Source organism: Patagioenas fasciata, chromosome W, assembly GCF_037038585.1.
Source record: "Patagioenas fasciata isolate bPatFas1 chromosome W, bPatFas1.hap1, whole genome shotgun sequence".
Taxonomy (NCBI): domain Eukaryota; kingdom Metazoa; phylum Chordata; class Aves; order Columbiformes; family Columbidae; genus Patagioenas; species Patagioenas fasciata.
In genome coordinates, this window is record NC_092559.1 from 53,134,633 (window position 1) to 53,159,475 (window position 24,843).

The 24,843-nt window shown below is 46.1% G+C and overlaps 1 pseudogene; it reads left to right on the forward strand.

The window, feature by feature from the left end:
- Window positions 1-24,843, forward strand: part of LOC139826326 (uncharacterized) — a 128,928-nt pseudogene that overhangs the window by 54,438 nt on the left and 49,647 nt on the right.

Consider the following 24,843-nt stretch of genomic DNA (forward strand, 5'->3'; position numbering starts at 1 on the left):
ACTACAGATCTGCTAGGAATGCCTTTAAATTTCACCCTCAGGCTTCTCCATTCAGTATTACAACATCGGTGCCGAGGGGGGAAAGAAAACTCCCCTTTCACCACCTTGAAAGCAGACAGCCAGGTTTTTCCATTTTTTTTTTTTCTTTCTCTTCTTGCTGCAGTTTAGATGTAGCCAAGGCCACACAGGTGGCGTAATCGCTGGTACGAGGTGGGAGGCTCTGGCAAACTCCTCAGTTACGAGCTGAGTTTCTCACAGTATCACAGTATGTTTGGGATTGGAAGGGACCTCAGAAGATCATATAGTCCAATCCCAGTCCCAGAGCAGGAACGCCTAGATGAGGTCACACAGGAACATGTCCAGGTGGGTTTTGAATGTCTCCAGGGAAGGAGACTTTACAACCTCCCTGGGCAGCCTGTTCCAGTGTTCTGTTACCCTCACTGAGAAGTTTCTTCTCAAATTTAAGTGAAACCTCTTGTGTTCCAGCTTGATCCCATTACTCCTTGTCCTGTCATTGTTTGCTACCGAGAAGAGCCTGGCTCCATCCTCGTGGCACTCACTTTTTATATACTTATAAACATTAATAAGGTCACCCCTCAGTCTCCTCTTCTCCAAACTAAAGAGCCCCAGCTCCCTCAGCCTTTCTTCATAAGGGAGATACTCCGCTCCCTTAATCATCTTGGTTGCCCAACGCTGGACCCTCTCCAGCAGTTCCCTGCCCTTCTTGAACTGAGGGGCCCAGAACTGGACACAATATTCCAGGCGTGCTCTCACCAGGGCGGAGTAGAGGGGAAGGAGAACTTCTCTCGATCTACTAACCACCCCCCTTCTAATACACCCCAGGATGCCATTGGCCTTCCTGGCCACAAGGGCACAGTGCTGGCTTATGGTCATCCTGTTGTCCACCAGGACCCCCAGGTCCCTTTCCCCTACACTGCTTTCTAATAGGTCATTCCCCAACCTATACTGGAACCTGGGGTTGTTCCTGCCCAGATGCAGGACTCTACACTTTCCCTTGTTAAATTTCATCAGGTTATTCTCCACCCAACTCTCCAGCCTGTCCAGATCCTGCTGGATGGTAGCACAGCCTTCTGGCATGTCAGCCACTCCTCCCATCTTAGTGTCATCAGCAAACTTGCTGATAGTACACTCAGTTCCGTCATCCAAATCGTTAATGAATATATTGAATAATATTGGCCCCAGTACTGATCCCTGAGGCACTACACTAGATACTGGCCTCCAACTAGACTCCGCATCATTGACTACCTCTGGCTTCTCTCTTTAAGCCAGTTTGCAATCCACCTCACTACTCTATTGTCCAGACCACACCTCCTCAACTTAGCAACTAGGATGCTATGGGAGACTGTGTCTAACGCTTTGCTGAAGTCAAGGTAGACCACATCCACCACTCTGCCATCATCCATCCACCTTGTTACATTCTCATAAAAGGCTATGAGGTTGGTCAAGCATGACTTACCCTTGGTAAAGCCATGCTGACTGGCCCTAATAACCCTCCTATCCTTGATATGCCTTGAGATGGCACCAAGGACAAGCCATTCCATTACTTTCCCACGGATGGAGGTGAGGCTGACCGTTCTATAATTACCCGGGTCCTCCTTCTTGCCCTTTTTGAAGACTGGAGTGACATTTGCTTTCCTCCAATCCTCGGGCACCTCTCCCGTTTCCCAAGACTTGGCAAAGATGATGAAGAGCGATCTAGCAATGACTTCAGCCAGCTCCCTCAGCACCCGTGGGTGCATCTCATCTGCACCCAGGGATTTATGGATGTCCACACTACTTAATTGCTCCTTAACCCAGTCCTCATCAACTAAAGCAAACTCCTCCATTGACCTGGCTTCATCTGGGGTCTCAGGGGTACAGGGTTCCCCAGGACAGCCTCCGGCAGAGTAGACAGAGACAAAGAAGGCATTCAGTAATTCTGCCTTCTCTTTATCTTCTGTCACCAGGGCACCCACCCCATTCATCAGTGGGCCTACATTGCCTCTGGTGTTAGTTTTATCTGCTATGTATTTGAAAAAGTTCTTTTTGCTGTCCTTGACCCCTCTCGCCAACTGTAATTCTAAGGAGGCCTTGGCTATCCTAGCTGCCTTCCTACATCCTCTAACAGTAGCCTTATATTCTTCCCAAGTGGCCAGCCCCTGCTTCCATGACCTGTAAACTCTCCTCTTCTGCTTGAGCATACCAAACAGATCCCTATTCAATCACACAGGCCTCCTGGCTCCCTTCCTTGACTTCCTGCATGAGGGGATGCTCTGATCCTGAGCATCGAAGAAGCAATCCCTGAATGTCACCCAGCTCTCTTGGGCCCCTTTACCTTCAAGCAGCCTTGCCCATGGGATTTCCCCCAGCAATTGCTTGAAAAGGCCAAAGTTAGCCCTGCCAAAGTCCAGGGTTGCAATTCTACTTATTGCCCTGATCCTACCACACAAGATGCTGAACTCCACCATCTCATGGTCACTGCAACCCAGGCAGCCCTCAACCTTTACTGCTTCGACCAGACCCTCCTTGTTAGTGAGGATGAGGATCAAGCAGCGCTCCTCTCCTGGTCGGCTCCTCCACAATTTGCATGAGGAAGTTATCGTCAGTGCACTGGAGGAACCTCCTGGACTGTGGTTGGCTGGTTGAATGGTCCTTCCAGCAAACATCTGGGAAGTTAAAATCACCCACAACAACCAGGGTCTGTGACTGTGAGGCCACTCTCAGCTGCCCATAGAAGGCCTCATCAACTTCCTCAGCCTGATCCGGTGGCCTTTAATAGACACGTACAACAGTATCACCCCTGCCAGCCTGTCCCTTGATCCTGACTCATACACTCTCAACTCGCTCCTCATCCGTTCCTGGGCAGAATTTAGTACATTGTAGCTGCTCTTATCTTGCAACTTGACACAGGCCTGAAATTTATGTTGAAATACAGGACTGGGACATTTTGCTTTTTTGTTTTCCCATTTCATTCCAACCATAATACACTTTATATGCAATTCCAAGTAGCTCAGTAATAGTTACATTCCTTAGCTTCATTTACCTTTAAAAATTTACAGATGTCAAAAAATAGCATATTAAACATCAATCCATCATTCCATTTTCCTAAATCCAAGTCAGCTCATACTCTAGCAACTTTTAAATACAACCTCATCCAAGTTCACATGCATCATAGCATTTAGTTTTATTTCCCATACCTCCAACTAGCACATAAATTAAATGCAAATCAAAGTTTAACAACTTAAATTATTTTCTTGTCTCAAAATTATTAGATAACAATACGAGCAATAACTCTAATGTGTAAGGATGCATCCTAAGGGGGAGCAAGGTGGTATTTTAGCAGTGGAACCGGTTCCCATTTTGTAATTATCTCCCCCAAAAAATTCTTTTGGTACCAAATATATATATATACAAATTAAAATACTGAGCTCAGATATGAAAACCAAATACCAAGTTCAAATATGCAGATGGATCACAGTTAAACATATTCAAGAGAACATCTCGATTTTTTCATTACACCTTTGAACCGCTTACTGCTCAGCCAGGCAGAGGTACCGCTGGGTCTCCCTGCCAAAACAGGTCAGTGCGCACTGAAGCCCAACTGGCACTTGCCCCCCCACTGCCGCAGCAAGCTGGACCAAGCAAGGCTTTTATTAGTGTCTTGTCTGGGGTGCTACAACTGTTATTCCAAAACCAAGATTCTTTAATTGGTGTGCATACACAAGAGCCAAATTTAATACTTCGCAATGAGACACAGCCTATCACAGAGTTGCACGAGTCTGAATACCAGAATAAAACTAGCATTCTAGAAAGAAAAATAACAGCTACTACGCACAAAATTTTACCATCTCATTCACGCAGTAAAGAACAAAATTACTCATGATCTTCTGTATTATCACAAAATGCACATTTTGAGTCAACGGATTCTCATGATTTAACAGTCTGTGAACTTACCATATAAGAAAGACCTACCAAAACTGCAACATGCAAACAGATTGATAAGGAAAACATCTTGCAGACTTCAGCAGGTTTTCTGACCTGTGTGTTATCAGTTAATTCTCTCTCAGCTTGTTGAAGTTCAAACTGTTCTGCCTGTAAAACTGTCTGAAATGATCTAATGATCTCTTGCAGAGATTTATTTTGTCCTGCTCTTCTCGTCTTAACAACAACATTAATTGCAACAAAGTGTTATACTTCAAGTTTCTGTTCTCCAGCCACCTTTCCCAATCATTTAACTTATACAGCAGCCAACACTGATTTCAACATTTAACATTTCCTTCTTCATAATTCCGAGTGCTTTCCTATGTTTTAAAACACCTCCCAATACTGATTTCTTAGAAACACAACTGAAAACAATCATTCCTGACCCCATCTCATAAGTAAAAACCATGAGAAGAGGGAGGGAGGGGAAGCACAGGGTTGCTTGCAGCACGAGTGGGAAAACTGGGGAGAAGGTTTTACGGCGCACTTAAAAACAACTATTAAAACAATTAACTCACATTCCTGACAAGCTGCTTGATTTTCAGAGAGGCAATACACAGGAGCACATAATATGTACTGTAAAACTCGCAAATAACATGTTGATAGCAAACATTAGCATTCTCTACTGCTAATTTCAACACCAGTGCTTCCTTAGCTTCTAAGTTTTCAACCTGCTTATTGATGGCCTCTTGAATATGGTCAGTAAATTGCATGTAATTCTCATTGGGACCCTGATTAATAGTTGTAAATAATTTGGCTGCTTTGTCGGTTTCAGGCACCTTTATCATAGCTTGATATGCAAGGTCTGTTGACTGCCTCAGGATTTCAGAAACTAATAACTACTGTAACTGTGGTGTGTCAATTAGTGTCTCTTCCAAGAGTTGGGGGATACCCGCCCCTTTCAATGAATCCCCATCGTTCTGTCCTAAATGATCTATAGCTGTTACATTGCATAGGTCTAATTTTGCTTGAGTCTTTCATCGATTTTATCTGATCTCGGGGCAACTTGTACACACACTCCTTTAACTTTTCAAGAAAATGCTGCAAACCCTCATCGTCATCCGAGTCATTAGATAACACGGATTTGAACGGTGCTGGAGAATCATTAGTAACAGGGAGGTTCGGAATAGTGCACATTCTCGTCAATACTTTCTAGCATCATAATTATTTGTATAACCTGAGTCCCCAGGCGCACCCCCTTTCCCGTCATGATCAGCATGACTGCTGGATTCACTCACTATTAGCTGATCTAATCTTTCACACAGTTCTTTTGTCCAGTTCTTATCCAGCGACTCCTTCTGCTCTCTCATGGAAGTAGGAGGGTTAAAAGACGGTAAAGGCGGATGCAAATTGGTAAAAGGACTGATAGTACACTTGTTTACAACTTTAGCATTCTCAGCTTTCACAGGTTCTTTGGGCAAGTTGTTTGATTCCAATCCTTTGGACTTGTTGTTCTCATCAGGGTTGGGTAATAGTGTAGGAGGACACCCGCTCAGCATTTTTCCTCCCCCTGCCCTGGACTGCTGAACCATCGGGGGTGCCGAAGGCACATTAGGGGATGGAATAGGGAGGGTATCAACAACACGAACCGGGTAAACTTCACAGTGACTTTCAGGATTCTTATCAGGCTGCAACGCTACAAAAACTCCAGCAGCAGCAGACCATTTAGACTTAAAATCTTTTAAGGTAGTAATTATAAGATTCCATGTAGTTGCTAAGGATTTAGCTTCTTTATCTCCATTGCTGAACTTATCCCATAATTTCTGCCCTATATCGTCACAAAGTTCACGTTTAAAAGCCTTCTCGGTTTCTCTCGGGTAGTCGTTAATTCTACACCAAACTAACAGTCTGCATACATTACTTTCTTCCTATTTAAGTCCTCTCACAGAGAGAATATGCAGGAGGAGTTTAACTACGGCTTGTTCTTCAGAAAATGCGTTTTGCTCCATAGCTTCACTCTTCCCTCCTCCTGCCCCCAGTCGCTCACCTTTTCCGGTGATTCGTCGATGAATTTATCCCTGGGGCATCCATACGCCTCTGTCCGGTCTTCAGTCCAGCTGAACCGCCTCCGGCTGGGCCACTCCAGGCTTTTCCCTGATCGTAGTGAGACGCCATTCAGAGTATCACGTCGGGGTCACCATTTGTTGGAATGATAAAGGACTCAGCATTCCGATTCAATGTTTATCACGCAAAGCCATTTCTTACAGAAACAAGCCTCCTTATATATGCAACTATTTTCTGATCATGCGTCCACGCTCCAAGCATGCATTCGCTAATTGGCTATCATCTATGTTCACGAGCTGTCCACGCGCTGGAATCTCACTGCTGATAGGTCCATTGATTTATGTCTTGTTGAGGCCCTGTTATTGTAGAAATGCCTCACTCCCACAGCAGTTCCTGTTTTCAGCTTTTTGAAGTGGCCTTGAGATTCCTTTGGGCCTGACTAATTCAACAATAAATCTCCATCTAACAGAAACCCCTCCACACTTAAGGATGGAGAAGTTCGGTGTGTACCTCAAGGGGATTTGATTTTAGGTGAAAATATGCAATACTGAACTGCATGATGTGAATTGCCATACTAACAGTTTTTAATAAGTGTCTTTCAGATCAAGACAGTGATGATGAAACCAGAGCTAGCTTCTTCGAGTGGTGCCTGACAACTTCTACAAAGTTGATGTTTTAACCCACAAACAGTGATCATGAGATGCACTAGATGTACCATTTTGCTGCCCTGGGAGACTGTTGTGACAAATGAACTTAATAAAGTTTTTCAAAGGATGGTCCACTGATTAAGAGAATGATGAATTACTCCTGTGCATATATGTACATAGGTATATATATACGTAGTAGTAGTGATTAATTAGATTGTATTCATAGATTGTATTGATAAGGTTTAACTATACCGTGAATGGCATATTAGAAGGGGTGGAATGTCCTGGTTTTGTTAAAAACAAGTTTCTCTTTTAGTGAATTTGCTTGTCAGCTAAAGCTTTTATATTAGCTGAATTGTCCTGGAAAACCAGATACATGTTTTGGTAAACATAGCAATGGAATGCGAGGATATTGAAAACGAATTGATGCACATCTCTTGAGAGGGGAAACGAGAAACAGATGACCAAGAAATTGACCAACGGAGTATAACATTCCTTTCATGTGAATACTTCATATAAAAGTGGGAGATCGTGAGCATCTCGTCCCCTTTCCTTATGGCTGACATTAGGAGAGGACCTTGCTAGTCGTCCCTGCGAACTGAGGCCTAGTGAAAGACTGAATCCAGCTCCAGTTGGCTGCAGAGTCCAATCCAGGACTTCAGGTGCCGGCTCTGCAGTTGCTGGGACTTTCAAGATTGGTTTTGTATATTTTGTATTATTTTCTCTATTCTTACTGGTAGCATTAGCAAAACACTTCTAATTTTTCCAACTCTCTTCTCTCTGCCCTTCTTTCCCTCCTGATCACCTGTCCTGAGTGGGAAGGGGGGAGAGGGAGGGGCTGAAGGGGGAACAGGAGGGAGAGGGGGTTAACAATACATCTGCCAGGGTTTTATTGTCACCCTGCAATCAAAAACCTCAACAAAGCGTTGAGGTAAAAATCAAAGAAGGAGAAAAGCCAATAAGGATAAAAATATACCCTTAGAAAAGGAACAACAGGGAAGGAATTTGGCCAGTAATAGAGAAATTCATACAAATCAGGTTATAAACAGAATAACAGAGTACCTCCACCAAGTGATAGTAAACCCATACATCTTTCTGACTGTATTAACTTTAATTTTATTTGGTTTACTGTTTTAGATTTAAAAGATGCCTTTTTGTGTCCCTCTCTGTGAAGCCAGACAGACAACATTTACATAAAACCCAGCTCACATTGACGGTGTTGCCACAAGGTTTTAAGAACAGCCCAACAATATTTGGAAATCAGTTTGCTAAAGATCTTGAATCTTGGGAACCCCAATCTGATGAAGGACAAATGCAACAATATGTGGATGACATTTTGATTGCTACCAGAACACAGAAGACATGCACAACCTGAACTGTAAGTCTACTGAACTTTATTGGGTCTCCAATGATATTGGGTATCACAGAAGAAAGCCCAAATGATAGAGCAACAAGTAACTCATTTGGGCGATGAAATTATTGCAGGCCAAAGGACCCTGGGACAGGCTCAAGAGGAGCCTATATGCCGTTCTCCAAAGCCTCAACCTGTAAAATAATTACTGACCCTGTTGGGGCATGACACGGTGGTGCCGATTGTGGATTTATAATTATGCATTGCTTGTCAAGCCATTGTATGTACTAGCAGCTACAGATCAGGAACACCTGCAATGGAATAAAGGAGCTACAGGAGCCTTTGAAGAACTTGGTAAGGCTTTGATGACAGAGCCTGCTTTAGAACTCCAAGATGTGAGTAAACCATTTTTTCGATTCTCTCACGAGAAGCAGGGAATAGCCTTGGGTATACTGGCACAGGATCTTGGCCCATACCAACGAGCAGCAGCCTATTTCTCCAAAGAATTTGACGCAACTGCAAAGGAGTGGCCTGGATGCCTACAGGCAGTTACAGCAGTGGTACTGAATATAGAGGAGGCCCGGAAATTTACCATGGGTCAGAAAATGACTGTGCTAGTATCCCACACAGTGTCTACAGTTCTAGAAGCAAGAGGGGACATTGGCTCTCCCCACAAAGATTTGTCAAATATCAGGCTAAATCATCGTCACTAACATTGTAAATCCAGCTTCTTTCCTCAGTGGTAACAGCGGAGAATCAGTTCATCATAGAAGCAACATACTCCAGTCAACCAGATCTAAAGGACAATCCTATGGAAAACACTGAGAACTGCTTTACGGATGAAAGCAGCAACATCATGCACAGTGAAAGTCATGTTGTTTATGCTTTAGCCATGAAGTGATGGAATCTTGACCTCCGCTGTTCTGTTTTTTTTAAAAACAAGACCAGTTCTCTTTTAGTGATTTTTCCTTTCAGTTAAGTTCTTCTAGGTGGCTGTACTTTTCTGAGTTTTTGCCTGCATATTTTTCCTTGGATGCTGTACTCGGTGCTGATAAGAAGACCAATGGAATGCTGAAGAAGCTCATGTTTAGATTTATTCCTACGGTAGCCAAGAAAGACTGATAAGATTTCCCATATTTCATCATGAGAGGGGCATGTTTGAGGAGGGGTGGATGGAACAGATGACTAGAACTGAACAACAGAAGTATTCCATCCCATAATCGTCATACCCCCTATATAAGAGGGGGATCACGAGGGTCACGCTCTTCGACCATGGCCAGCATCTAGAGAGGACCTTGTCTGTCTGCCTGTGATCTACAGGACTCAGGCCCTGCATCCCTGCAACCAGTTTCCGGTTTGCTGTGAAGTCCCGCCCATGACTTCCGGGGGCCTGAGCTGCACCTGCTGCAGCCATTCCAGCTCCACACACCCAGCTCCATCGCTGCTGGAGTGACGCCAACTCCACATCAAGCACTCAAGATTGGTTTTGTATATTGTGGGAGATTTGAGGGATTTTCTTGAGGTTGTTGTGTGGATGGGTTTCTATTAGATGGCGATTTATTTCTGAACTAGACAAAGGAATCTCAAGGCCAGCTCAAAGGCTGAAAAACAGCACCCTGAAAAACAGCAGTGAGGCTCGGGCACGTGGACAACTCGTGAACATGGACAATGTCCAATCAGCTAATGCATGCTTGAAGCATGGACATGTGATCAGGAAATAAATGCATATATAAGGAGGCTTGTTTCTGTAATAAATGGCTTTGCTTGAATTCATATTGGATTGTGTGGAGTCCATGAGTTTTCGCCCTCGCAAGTGGTGACTCCGACGTGATCCATAAGGAGAATTTATGGAAGGGGGATGACTGCTCTTCTTGCTTTAGAAACAACAAAGTGTTATACCTCAAGGTTCTATTCTCCAGACACTTTTTCCAGTCATCGAACTTACACAGCAGCCACCATTTATTACAATATTTCACAAGAACTTCCTTCCTCATATTTCCAAGTGCTTTCCTATGTTCTAAAACACCACCCACTACTTTTTTCTTAGGAACATGGCTGAAAACAGTCCTTCCCGACCCCATCTCGTAAGTAAAAACCGTGAGGCGGGGGGGGGAGCACGAAGCGTTTTGCGGCACGAGTGGGAAAAGTGGGGAGAAGGCTTACAGTGCACTTATACAAACAATATCACAAAGAAACAATTGTAACAACAACCAATAAAACAATTGGGCAAAAAAATCCATTCCAAGTATATCAGTCTGTTTGTATTCTCATCATACTGTCCCACAATAGCCACAGGTTGTTTCTATGTTGTAGCTATAAAAAGATAAATCTGCAAGTCCAATAGAATGCAGTCAGCTTGTAAGGTTGTCATAAATTTATTCATCAAAGTTTCTAACTCCACTTTGGCTGTCATATTTATTGGATATTGTTTTCCCTTACCGGATCGAAGTCCTGTTTCAGTTCTATCAGTGTAGTATTTGCTTTATCGAAACATTGGTTGTTAATACTAGTGGAAATCGATCATTCGAAATTTCCTTGGAGATTTCTCACTTGCAGCAAGCAGATCTGCAGCATCCAAGCAGCTTCTTGTGGGACATGCAACTAAACAGAATTCTCAGAAAACGTTATTTGAGGTTACAATTTACTTAACAAATCTTCACCCAAAAGAGGTATAGGGCTTTCTGGCAAATACAAGAATTCAGCTGTTAAAACCTTGTTCCAAATTTAGCATTCCATTGGTTTCAGAAAATGGTCTTTCTTTCTTTCCCAAAATCTCAAAAACTATCACGGTGAATTTACTAAGAAGTCTTTTACAACTAGTTACCACAGAATAAGTCTATTAACAAATTTTTGGTTTAATTTCGCAATTTCATTATAACTACGGATCTGCTAGGGATGCCTTTAAATTTCACCCTCAGATTGCCCTATTCAGTATAACAACATTGCTGCAGTGTCAGGGAGAGAAAGCCCCCCCTTTCACTGCTTTAAAAGCGGGCAGCCAGGTTTTTCTTTTTTTTTTTCCTTCTTGCTGCAGTTTAGATACAGGCAAGGCCATGCAGGTGGCGTTAATTGCTGGTGCTAAGTGGGAGCTGCCAGGGAGCTAAGTTTATCCTGCAGCTTGAGACAGGTTTGGGATATTTTGCTTTTTTAATTTTCCCATTTCATTCCAGCCATAATATACGCAATTCTAACTAGCTGAGCAATAGTTACATTCCTCAGCCCCATTTACCATATGCAATGTCTTACAGATGTCAATAAACAGCATATTAACTATCAATCAATTACTTTAATTTTCCTCGATCCAAATCAGGTCATATTCTAGCAGCTTTTAAATACAACCTCCTCCGAGTTCACATCCATCATAACATTTAGTTTTCTTTCCCGTACCTCCAACAAACACACAAATTCAATGCGAATCAGAGTTTAACTACTTAAATTCTTTTCTGGTCTTAAAATTATTAGATTACAATAAGAGCAATAACTCTAATGTATAAGGATGCATCCTAAGGGGGAGCAAGGTGGTATTTTAGTAGTGGAAGCGGCTCCCATTTTGTAATTATCTCCCCAAACAAAATTCCTTTGGTACCAAATATAAATATGCAAATTAAAATGCTGAGCTCAGATATGAAAACCAAATACCAAGTTCAAATATGCAGATAGATCACAGTTACACTAATTCAAGACAATATCTTGTTTTTAGCATTGCACCTTTGAACCGCTTACTGCCCAGCCAGGTGGAGGTGCCGCTGGGTCTCCGTGACAAAACAGGTCAATGCACGCTGGAGCCCAATCAGCACCTGCCCCCCCACCGCTGCAGCAAGCCGGACAGGGCAAGGCTCTTATTAGTGTCTCATCTGGTGCACTACAACTGTTATCCCAAAACCAGGATTCTTTACATGGTGTGCATACAAAAGAGCCAAATCCAGCACAACAACATGAGACACAGCCTATCACAGAGTTGTGCAAGTCTGGATATTGGAATAAAGCTAGCATGCTAGAAAGAATAGTAACAGCTGTCACACACAAAATCTTATCACATTCACACAGTAAAGAACTGAATTACTCACGATCTTCTGTATTATCACAAAATGCACATTTTGAGTCCATGGATTCTCATTATTCAATAGTCTGTGAACTTACTGAACTTACAAGCAAAGACCTATTAAACTGTAATATGCTTAAAAAGATACCTACAAAGAAAACAGGTTAATAAGGAAAAGTATCTCGCAGAGTTCATCAAGTTTTCTATGACTTGTGTGTAGGCAGTTAATTGTCTCCCAGCTTGTTGAAGTTCAAACCATTCCGCCTGCAAAATTGTCTGAAATGATTCAATGATCTCTTGTAGAGTTTTATTTTTGTCCTGCTCTTCTCACTTTAGAAACAACAAAGTGTTATACTTCAAGGTTCTATTCTCCGGACACTTTTCCCAATCATCGAACTTACACAGCACCCACCATTAATTACAGTATTTCACAAGATCTTCTTTCCTCATATTTCCAAGTGCTTTCCTATGTTCTAAAACACCTCCCAGTACTAATTTCTTAGGAATCTGCTTGATTTTCAGAAAGGCAATACACAGAAGCAGGTATTCTGTCATGTTCTGGTGGTTGTTATGATTTGTAAGTAACTGGAAAGGCGAAAGAAAAATCGCCATGCTCCATAGCCTTTTCATGGCATTTTGCATCACCCCTTTGTGTTCTGCTGTCTTAGTCATGAAGGGGTTACTGGGTGCTGTATAAGCATCATTAAAAGCAGGCAAAGGAGGTGCTGAGGATAAAGTTTTAGACTCCTGACCCAGCTCCACACAAATTCCGGCCTTATCTTTACACAGCTGTGATGGCATTAATGGTGGATATAAAACTGATTTTTTTCCGAGATCTACAGAGCCTGACTCAAAAGGATAAGTGCTGTCAAGACTCAAATCATTAGCAACCTGCTCATTTGTGTTTTTCTGTCCCTCCCCTGTTTGCCCTTTCAGTATGTGCTCTGCCAACTGCAGCTACGATAGTGCAGAGTATACAAATCTCCAAGTAATATGTAAACTATTGGGAAATGAATTCTTTTGCGTGTATAACTGTTCCCCGACCTGTTTCCAAATTTTACTGTCAAACGTCCCCTCACTCAGAAACCAAGCACAATTCTCTTTCACGCATACCAGGAGCGAAGCTACCTGCTTCTCAGAAATACAATACCCAGAAGAACGTAATAGCTGCAGTAAAACCTGCAAATACAATTTATGTTCCTGAGAAGTGGCTTGCCCTATACTAACGCAATCCCGCAGCTCTCTCATTCAACGAGGACTGCTTGTCCCTATCTATACCATAGGGATTAATGTGGCCACAAATGAGATTTACTCACCCGTCGGATTGCGTGGTCACCGCCAGACACACTGCTCGATGAAGAGCTTCCAGGGGTCACATACTCACATGGGGCATCATTTTCCAACAACCTCCTATTTAGTTTGGCCTTTAGTAACAGAAGAGCACAGAAAGAGACATTGGGGAGCAGAAGCACAGCAATGCAATCTTTCCCTCCAGGCTAATCCTAAGAATATACTCAAGCCAGAAATGGGTCAAATTGGGACAGGAAATGGACCTGGGGAACGATGGCAAATTGATTTTTCGGAACTCCCAAGAAAAGCAGGTTGCCGATATTTGTTTGTACTAAGTGATAACTTTTCAGGTGGGCCAGAAGCATTCTCTACCAGGGCAGCAAAAGCTCGGGAGGAAACTAAAATAAGTACAAGAAATAATTCCAAGGCTTGGAGTTCCAGTTGTTATATCCTCTGATAAAGGGCCACATTTTATTTCAAAAGTTGTACAGCAAATCAGTCAGCACTTGAAAATAGACTGACAGCTACATACCCCTTGTCGTCCTCAATGCGGTGGCCAGGTAGAAAAAAAAAAATCATCTAATTAAACAATAAATTGTAAAATTTGGCCAGGAGGTCAATTTGGCTTGGCCTCAGTCTTTGCCTTTGTCCCCCTTGCATATATGAAAAAGGCCAAGGGCAAAGGAAGGGTTGAGTGATAAACCATGGCAGACACCTCCAGCCACCCCTTTCCTTTAGATCGGAAAGATGATAGGAAAGATAAGGAGAAAGGAAGAGAGACTTAGACTTCAAGTTGGAAGGTTCTAAAGGCTTTTACTAATGCTACTAATAAATAGAGAATATATATTCATAATATACAAAAACAATCTTGAGTGCTTGATATGGAGTTGGTGTCACTCCAGCAGTGGCGAAGCTGGGTGTGCAGCTCAGGCCCCTGGAAGTCATGGGCGGGACTTCACAGCAAACCAGAAACTGGTTGCGGGTTGGTCTCTCTCAAGCTCTGTCAGGCTCTGTCGGGCTCTGTCAAGCTCCTTTGGGCTCTGTCTGCCCTTCTAGGCTTTTTCAGTCTCTGTAAAGCCCTGTCATGCTCTATCAGGCCTTGTCAGGCTCTGTTGGGTTCTGTCAAACTTCGTCATGCTCTTTTGATTCCTGTAAGTCTCTGTCAGGCTTTGTAAGGCTTTGTCGGGCTTTCTTGCCTCAGCAGGGCCTGACAGAGGCTGACAAAGTGCGACAGAGACTAAAAGAGCTCAACAAAGCATTACAGAGCCTGACAGGGCCTGACACAGCTTGACAGACCCTTACAGATCTCGACAGAGCCTGACAGGGCATAACACATCTTGACAGAGCCTTACAGATCACGACAGAACCTGACAGAGCCCGACAGGGCCCAACAAAGCTTTAAAGAGCTCATAAGTGCCCACTGGAGCCTGAAAGAGATCAAGAATACCAAACAGAGCCCGACAAAACCCAATAGAGCCCTAGAAACACTGACATGGCCTGACAGAGCCTGATAGACCCCAAGAAAGCCCGATAGAGTCCCACAAAGCCTGAATAATGGCATGAAAGCCAGACAAAGCCTGACAAAGCCTATCAGACCCCAACAGGGATTGAAAGAGACTGACAAAGCCCGACAGAACCCGACAGAGCCTGACAAGGGCTGACAGAGCATGACAGGGCTTTACAGAACCTGAAATAGCCTGGCAGGGCAGGAAGAACCCCAAAAAGCTTGACAGAGACTGACAGAGATTGACAGAGCTTGAGAGAGACTGACAGATCTCGATAAAGCCACACAGAGACCGACAGGGTCTTGAAAGAGCCTGAGAAAACCTGGCAGGGATTGACAGAACCCTACAGAGCCTGACAAAGCCCAACAGAGCCTGACTGTGTCCGACAGAACTGGACGGGGTCCGACAAATCCTGAGAGCACCTTACAGCAAACTGTAGATTCCAGCAAGGCGTGACAGGGCTGACAAAGCATGATAGAGCCTGAAAGAGCTCACCAAAAAATTACAGAGCATGACAGGGACTGACACAGTTTGACAGAGCCTTACAGATCGCGATGGATCTTGACAAAACCGGACAGGGTCTGACAGAGCACGTCAGGTCCCAATGAAGCCCGACAGATCCCGACAGGGCCTGATAGATTTTGACAGAACTGAACAGAGCCCAACAGAAGATAGACAAAGCTTTACAGAACCTGCCAGGGCATGACAGAGCCCGACAGACATGGACAAAGCTTGACAGAGCCCAACAGAGCCTGACAGAGCTTGATAGGGTCTGACAGAGCCCAGCAGAACTCGACAGGGCCCGACAAATCCCAAAAGCAATTGGCAGCGAAGTATTAAGTCCAACAGGGCCTGACAGAGGCCAACAAAGCACGACAGAGCCTGAAAGAACTCAACAAAGCATGACAGAGGATGACAGGGCATGACACAGCTTGACATAGCCTTACAGATCACGACATAACCTGACTGAGATGGCCCAACAAAGCTTGAAAGAGCTCAACAGCACTCAATGGAGCCTGACAGAGCTCGACAACAACCAACGGAGCAAAACAACACCCGACAGAGGCCAACAGAGCTCGACAAAGCTTGACAGAGCCCAACAGGGCCTTACAGAGCACGAACAGGCCTGCCAGAGCCCAACACAGCTCAACAGGGTTCGACAAATTGTGACAGTGCCTGATAGCGAACGATAGAGCCTGGTAGACCTGACAGAGGCTGACAAAGTGTGACAGAGACTGAAAAAGCTCAACAAACCAGTACAGAGCCTGACAGGGCCTCACACGTCTTGACAGAGCCTTACAGATCCTACACAGAACATGACAGAGCCCAACAGGGCCCAACAAAGCTTGAAAGAACTCAACAGCGCCCAATGGAGCCTGAGAGCACTCAGCAATACCCAACAGAGCCCAACAAAGCCTGAATAAGGGCAAGAAAGCCGGACAAAGCCTGACAAAGCCTGACAGAGCCTGTCAGGGATCTAAAATGTGTGAGAAAGCCCGACAGAACTCGACAGAGCCTGACAAGGCCTGACAGAGCATGACAGGGCTTTACAGAGCCTGAAAAAGCCTGATAGGGCATAAAGAGTCAAAAAAAGCTTGACAGAGACCAACAGAGCCTGACAGAGCTTGAGAGAGATTGACAGATCTCGACAAAGGCACACAGAGTCCGACAGGGCCTGAAAGAGCCTGACAAAACCCAACAGAGCCCAACGGATCACAACAGAGACTCGAAAGGGGCTTTCAGAGCCCCACAGGTCTTGGCAGAAGCTGTCAAAGCCCGACGGACACAGAGAAAACCTGACAGGGATCAAAAAATCCAACAAAGCCCAACACTGCCCAAAAACGCTTGACAGGGCCTGACAGAGCCCAAGAAAACCTGACAGAGCCCGAGCAGGCCCCACAGAGTCAGACAAAAGCCAACAAAGCCTGATAGAGAGCATCACAGCCTGAAAATGCCTTAGAGAGCCTGACATAGATAGACAGAGCCCGTCATGGCCTAAAAGACCTGGACAGATCTTGAAAAGACCTGACAGCACCCAACAGGGCATTATACAAATTGACAGTGCGTTACATGCCCCTCAAAAACCTGACAAAGCCTGATATAGCTTGATAGATCACGACAGAGCCCGACAAAGCCTGAGAAAGCCCAACAGATCCCAACAGATCCTGTCAGAATCCGACAGGGTCTTACAGAGCACAACAGGGCCCAACAAAGCACTACAGATCCTGACGGAACCTGACAGGGGCTGACAGATCTTGACAGAAACTGACAGGGCCTGACAGATCCTGACCGAACTAAACAGAGCCCGCCAGGAACTGACAGAGCCCGCAAGAGCCTGAGAGAGGCTGAAAAAACCTGACAGAATCCAACAGAGCTTGACAAAGCTTGACAGAGACGACCAGGGCCTTACAGAGCATCAATGGGTCTGCCAGAGCCCAACACAGCTCGACAGGGTTCGCGAAATCCTGCAGCGCCTGATAGCAAACGATAGAGCCTGGCAGGACCTGACAGAGGCTGACAAAGTATGACAGAGCCTGAAAGAGCTCAGCAAAGAATTACAGAGCCTGACAGGTCCAGACAGAGCTTGAAAGAGCCCAGCAGAACCTGGCAGGAATCGACAGAGCCCAAATAGGCCCGACAGTGCCCGACAAAGCTCAAAAGACCCAACAGAACCAGATAAAGCATGACAGAGCCCGCAAGAGCATAACAGGGCCTGAAAGATCCTGATAGGGACTGACAGAGCATGACGGGATAAAAGAGCCTACCAGAAACTGAGAGAGCCTGCCAGAGCCTTAAAGATCAAGACAGAGCCCAACAGAGCTAAAAAGAGCTTAAAAGAGCCTGAAAGGGCCTAAGACATCTTGACAGAGCCTTACAGATCCTGACAGAGCCTGAAAGGGCCTAAGACATCTTGACAGAGCCTTACAGATCCTGACAGAGCCTGACAGAGCCCAAGAAAGCCTGACAAAAACAGACAGAGCCCAATAGAGCTCGACAAAGCTTGACAGAGCCCAACAGGGCCTTACAGAGCACTAAGGGGCCTGCCAGAGCCCAACTCAGCTCAACAGGGTTTGATAAATCCTGACAGTGTCTGATAGCGAATGATAGAGCCCGGCAGGACCAAACAGAGCCTGACAAATTGCAACAGAGTCTGAAAGAGCTCTACAAAGCATTACAGAGCATGACAGGGCCTGACTCAGCTTGACAGAGCATTATAGATCCAGACAGAACCTGACAGAGCTTGAACAGGCCCCACAGAGTCAGACTTTGTTGTGCCCTGGCATGCTCTGTTAGTCACTGGAGGGCTCTGTCAAGGTCTGGTGGGCTCTGTTAAGCTTTGTCGAACTCTGTTGGGTTCTGTCATATTCCGTCAGGCCCTGTCGGCTTCTGTCAGGATCTATTGAGATCTGTTGGGCTTTCTTAGGCTTTGTCGGGCTCTTTCATGATCTCTCAGGCCATAAAAGTCTATGTCAGGCTATTTTGGGGTATGTAGGGCACTGTTAATCTGTGTCATGCCCCGTAAGGCTCTGTCGGGCTTCATCAAGCTCTTTCCAGGTCTTTTAGGCCGTGTTTTCTAGGGCATTTTTGGGCTGTGATCGGATGTATCGGGCTTTCTCACCTTCTTTTTAACTCTGTGAGGCCTGCTCAGTCTCTGTCGAGTTTTCTCATGTTCTTTCAGGCCCTGTCGTTCTCTGTGTGGCTTTGTCAAGATCCATCAGTCTCTCTCTGACTCTGTCAGGCTCTGTAGGGCTCTGTCAAGATTTTTGAGCTCTTTCTGCCCTGCCAGGCTTTTTCGATCTCTGTAAAGCCCTGTCATGGCCCCCTTCAGGTCCCCACATGCTCTTTCAGCCTCTGTCATGCTTTATCTGGCTCTGTTAGTCCTTGTCGATCTTTGTCAGGCACTGTCAGACTTAGTTGGGCTCTGTCAATTCCTGTCAGGTTCTCTTGGGCTCTTTCAAGCTCTGTCTGGCCCTGTCTGGCTTTGTCAAGATCTGTAAGGCTCTGCCAACCTGTGTCAGGCCCTATCAGGCTCTGTAATGCTTTCTTGAGCTCCTTTAGTCTGTGTCCCAGTTTGTCAGCCTTTGTCAGGTTCTGCCAGGCTCTATCATTCGCTATCAGGCGCTGTCAGGATTTGTCGAACCCTGTTGAACTGTGTTGGGCTCTGGCGGGTCCTGTCATGCTCTGTCAGGACCTGGTGGGCTCTGTCAAGCTTTGTCAAGCTCTGTTGGGCTCTGTCAAGTTTTTTTCAGGCTCTATCAGTCTCTTGCAGGCTCTGTCAGTCCCTGGCAGACTCTGTCAGGTTCTGTTGTGCTCTCTCAGGTCCTGTCAGGCTCTCTCAGGCTTTGCTGGGCTCTGGTGTTCTCTGTCAGGCCCTGTTCGGCTCTGTCGGTCTTTGTTGGGCCCTGTGAGACTGTTGGGCTCTGTCAGATTTTTTCAGGTTCTGTCAGGTTTTGTTGGGCTCTGTCAAGCTTTGTCGAGCTCTATTGGACTCAGTTGGTCTCAGTCATGTGCTGGCGGGCTCTCTCAGTTTCTGGTAGGCTCTGTTAGGCCTTCTCGTGCTCTGTCAGTCCCTATCGGGCTCTTTCAGGCTCTTTCCTGCTCTTTCGGGCTCTGTCATGCTTTATCTGGCTCTGTTGGTTCTTTCGAGCTTTGTCGGGCACTGTGAGGCTTAGTTGGGCTCTGTCAATTCCTATCCACTTAAATTTGAGAAAAAACTTCTCAGTGAGGGTGACAGAGCACTGGAGCAGGCTGCCCAGGGAGGTTGTGGAGTCTCCTTCCCTGGAGACATTCAAGACCCGCCTGGACATGTTCCTGTGCGACCTCACCTAGGCGTTCCTGCTCCAGAAGGGGGATTGGACTAGATGATCTTTTGAGGTCTCTTCCAATCCCAAATATACTGTGATACTGTGATACTGTGATACTGTGATACTGTGATACTGTGATACTGTGATCAGGCTCTATTTGGATCTTTAAAGCTCTGTCTGGCCTTGTCAAGATCTGTCAAGATCTGTAAGGCTCTGTCAATCTGTGTCAAGCCCTGTCAGGCTCTATCAGGCTTTGTCAGGCTTTGTTGGGCTTTCTTGCCCTTATTCTGCCTTTGTGGGGCTCTGTCAGGCTTTCTCGGAGTCTATGGGGTTCTGTCAGGCTATGTCAGGATTTCTCGGGCTCTGTCGGGTTGTGTCAGGCTCTGTTGGGTTTTGTTGAGCTCTGTTAGCCTCCATTGGGCGCTTTTGGGCTCTTTCAAGCTTCGTTGGGACCTGTCAGGCTCTATCAGGTTCTGTTGGGATCTGTAATCGCCTGATAGCAAATGAAAGGGGCTGGCAGGACCTGACAGAGGCTGACAAATTGCGACAAAGACTAAAAGAGCTCAACAAAGCATTATAGAGTACATCAGGGCCTGACACAGTTTGACAGAGCCTTACAGATCTCAACAGAGCCCAACAGGGCCAGGCAGAGGTTGAAAGAGCTCAACAGAACCTGGCAGGAATTGACAGAGACCTGGAAAGCCTGACAGAGCCTGGCAAAGCTCGACAAGGCCCAACAGATCCAGATAAAGCATGACAGTGCTCGAAGGAGTATGACAGGGCCTGAAAAAGCCTAATAGGGCTGGACAGGGCATGACACAGATTGACAGTGCCTTACATGCCCCAAAAATGCTTGACAAAGCCTGATATGGCCCAACAGATCACGACAGAGCCTGACAAAGCCTGACAGAGCATGACAGAGCCCAAAAAAATCTCAACAGATACTGACAGAACCCGAGAGCGCCTTACAGAAAATGACAGGGCCCAAGAAAGCCCAACAGAGCCCTACAGGGCCTGGCAGATTTAGACAGAACCTGAAAGAGATTGCCAGGGACTGACAGAGTCTGCAAGAGCCCGACAAAACCCAAGAGACACCAACAGAGCCTGACAGAGGTTGTGGAGTCTCCTTCCCTGGAGACATTCAAAGCCCGTCTGGACACATTCCTGTGCGACCTCACCTAGGCGTTCCTGATCCAGCAGGGGGATTGAACTAGATGATCTTTCAAGGTCCCTTCCAATCCCAAACATACTGTGATACTGTGATACTGTGACAAAACTAGACAGAGCCCACCAGGGCCTGTCAGATCCCAACATAGCTCAACAGGGTTCTACAAATCTTGACAGCTCCGGAGAGCAAACAATAGACTCTGGCAGGACCTGAGAGAGGCTGACAAAGTGAGACAGAGACTAAAAGAGCTCAGCAAAGCATTACAGAGAACGACAGGTCCTGACACAGCTTGAAAGAAGCTGACAGAACCTGACAGGAATTGACAGAGCCCAACTAAGCCCGACAGTGCCTGGCAAAGCCCAACAGAGCCAAATAAAGCGTGACAGAGCCTGAAAGAGCCTACCAGAAACTGAGAGAGCCTGCCAGGGCATGACAGAGCCTGACAGACATTGACAAATCTTGACAGAGCCCAACAGAACCTGACACAATCTGAGAAAGCATGATAGAGCCTGACACAGTCTCAAAAGGGCCCTACAAAGCCCAACAGAGATCAACAGGGCCTGACAAAGCCCAACAGAATATGAAAGGGCCCTACAAACCCCCACAGCTCTTTACAGTAAACTACAGAGTCCAGTAGGGCCTGACAGAGGCCGACAAAGCATGACAGAGCCTGAAAGAGCTCAACAAAGCATTACAGAGAACGACAGGGCCAGACACAGCTTAACAGAGCCTTACAGATCCCAACAGAACCTGAAAGAGCCTGACAGATCCTGACAGAACTCGACAGAGCCCGCCAGGAACTGACAGAGCCCTCCAGAGCTTGAGAGAGCCTGAAAAAACCCGACAGAGCCCGACAAAACCCCAAAAAGCACAACAGACCTCAACAAAGCTTGACAGAGCCCACCAGCGCCTGACAGAGCATGAACGGGCTTGCCAGAGCCCAACACAGCTGAACAGGGCTCAACAAATGCTGACAGCACCTGATAGCAAATGATAGAGCCGGGCAGGACCTGACAGAGGCTGACAAGGTGCTATTGAGCCTGAAAGAACTCAACAAAGCATTACAGAGCCTGACAAATCCCCATAGCACCTGACAACGAACTATAGAATCTAGCAGGGCTTGACAAAGGCGGACAATGCGTGACAGAGCCTGAAAGAGCTCAACAAATCTTGAAAGAGCACCACAGGGCTTAACACAGCTTGAGAGAGCCTTACAGATCACGACAGAACTCAACAGAGCCCGACAGGGCTTAACAAAGATTGAAAGAGCTCAACAACACCCAATGGAGCCTGACAGAGCTCGACAATAACTAACAGAGCCCGACAAAACCCGACAGAGCTTGACAAATCCTGAATAATGGCAAGAAAGCCTGAAAAAGCCTGGCAAAGCCTGACAGAGCCTGACAGGACCTGAAAGAGCCTGACAAGGCCTGACAGAGCATGACAAGGCTTTACAGAGCCTGAAAAAGCCTGGTAGGGCAGAAAAAGCTTAAAGGAGCTTGGCAGAGACTGACAGCACCTGACAGACCCTGAGACAGACTAACAGATCTCAGGAAAGCCACACAGAGACCGACAGGGCCTGAAAGACACTGAAAAAATCTCACAGGGATTAACAGAACCCAACAAATCTGACATGGCCTGACAGAGCCTGATCGAACCTGAGAAAGCCCAGCAGAGCCTCCCAGAGCCCAAAAGAGCTAAACAAAGCTTGACAGAGCCCACCAGGCCTAGACAGAGCACGATAGGCCATGCCAGAGCCCAATACAGCTCAACAGGGTTCGACAAATCCTGATAGTGCCTGATAGGGAACTATAGAGTTTGGTAGGACCTGACAGAGGCTGAAAAAGCGTCAGGTGCCAGACAAGGCCTTACAGAGCATGACAGGGCTTTACAGCACCTGAAAAAGCCTGGTAGGGCAGAAAGAGCCCGAAGGAGCTTGGCAGAGCCTGACAAAGCATGACACAGATTGACGGTGCCTTATATACTCCAAAAAAAGCCTGACAAAGCCTAATATGGCCCGACAGATCATGACAGAGCCTGAAAAAGCCTGAGAAAACCAAACAAAGACCGATAGATCCTGAGAGAACCCAACAAGGCCTGACAGAGCACGTGTATGGGGATATAGCGGAAGATTTGGCGAGCAGATTAGTTAAATGTAAATATGCTCAAGTGACTTGCACATGTCTGTTTTTTAAAAAAGCACATACATCACACTAATTGTTTAACTGACCTTGTGTGCTTGATGAGTAGAACTTCTGTGTTAGATAACATAGGCCTGTGAGAAACTCTAGGCACCTTATCACTATGTTTGAGATTCCTGCTTTGTTGTGAGAAAGAGCAGGAGGCTGCACCTGCCTGAAGCCTTGAAATACAGGCAAGCTCAGCAGGCCCCGTGATCTTCCAGTAGGGCTGAACTTACCAGCGCCTGCATCCCCACTGGTGTCACCTCTGCCTGGGAGCTTAGGTGTGGCTTTGGAGATCCCCCAGTAGACAGGTAACTAAAATAAAACTTGCTCTTTGCAATGCATTCGTGGCCACTGGCTCTTCTTGTGACGTGCCTGCATATGTGTACACACAGATCTAGACAGAACCTGACAGGTCCAGGCAGAGCTTGAAAGGGCCCATCAGAATCTGACAGTATTTGAAAGAGCCAAACTAAGCCCAACAGTGCCCGACAACACTTGACAGGGACTGACACAGCCCAACAAAACCTGACAGAGCCCGAGCAAGCCCCACAGAGTCAGACAGAATCTGACAAAGCCCAATAGATGCCATCACAGCCCGAAAATGCCCCTAGAGAGTCTGACATAGAAAGACAGAGCCTGTCACAGCCTAAAAGACCTGGACAGAGCTTGACAAGGCCCGACAGAGCCTCACAGGACATGACACAGATTGACAGTGCCCTGCTGTGAGAATCGGTCCGAAGATGGAGCAGTATTTTCCTGAACATCGCCATCAGGAACTGAGAGAACTGAGGCCCTGACAGAAAGAACACATGGACAATGACCTGGAGAGATGCCCGAGGAGAAGCATTGTGTTGGACTGGTTTCTCCGATATGGGGGGGCTGCTGCTTACAATGGCTGCTGTATGGACTTCGCCTGCTGCTTCAGCCAAACCAGCCCCCGCGTACTGAGTTATTGATATGAGGGTCTCTTCGACTCAGGGACAATAGCTGCTGTCCAGAAGATGTGTTCTCACCTGCAGTCTCAGTCACACCTGTCCCCTACCTGCTCCCCTAAACAATGGCCAATGAAAAGGAGCATGTCCAGAAGCTCACCAAGGATCCTGAGGTTGCCCAATGGACCCCTGAATGCAGGCCATGTAAGCAGTGGCAAAAGAAAGAGTGAATTTTTCGAGCCTGCGGAGTAAAAGCCTGGGTTGTGAAATCAAGGTGGAGACTGACCTCAAACAATGGGAGTGCGGGGGGGTGAAGAAGCATAAGAGATGACTCCCGAATGGACACTGTGGAGATCTTCCCACCAGAGGATCCCAAACCACGACGGAGGACCGGCAGGACTCTACGGGACCGGAGACCAGAGGGACGCCTCTGAAGCTCGACTGGTGGTAAATGCAACCTCACTTCTCATCTTTACTTTTACTGTTCCCTGTTTCTTTTCACTTCTCTTTTTCTTACTCTCTCTTTCTATTGCGTACAGCTTTACAGGCAAATTAATGAAGTACCACTGTTTGATTGAATCATAACCCCTTGGTCTTTCGGTTGCCTTAATTTTGTACTCTGAGATTAAAGTAAACGAACTATCACGAGTCCATCACCGAGTGGACCGTGACATTTAATTGGCAAAAAGGATGGGATTCTGGGAAACAGAGGGGTGTAGGTAGTGTGTGGTCTGCACCAGGGGAAGGACCTTTCACTTCAGCCGCACCTAGCCTTACACTGATTTATCAGTGAGAAGCGTCTAGAACGCAAGGGAGGCAATTCAGATTTCCCGCACACCATACACGCCTTGGCGTAGAGCGCCCCGAAGTCAAGTTGAGGGTTCTGTTTCCCGGAATCCAACACTAAAGATCTCAAGGTGCAAAAGGGGTGT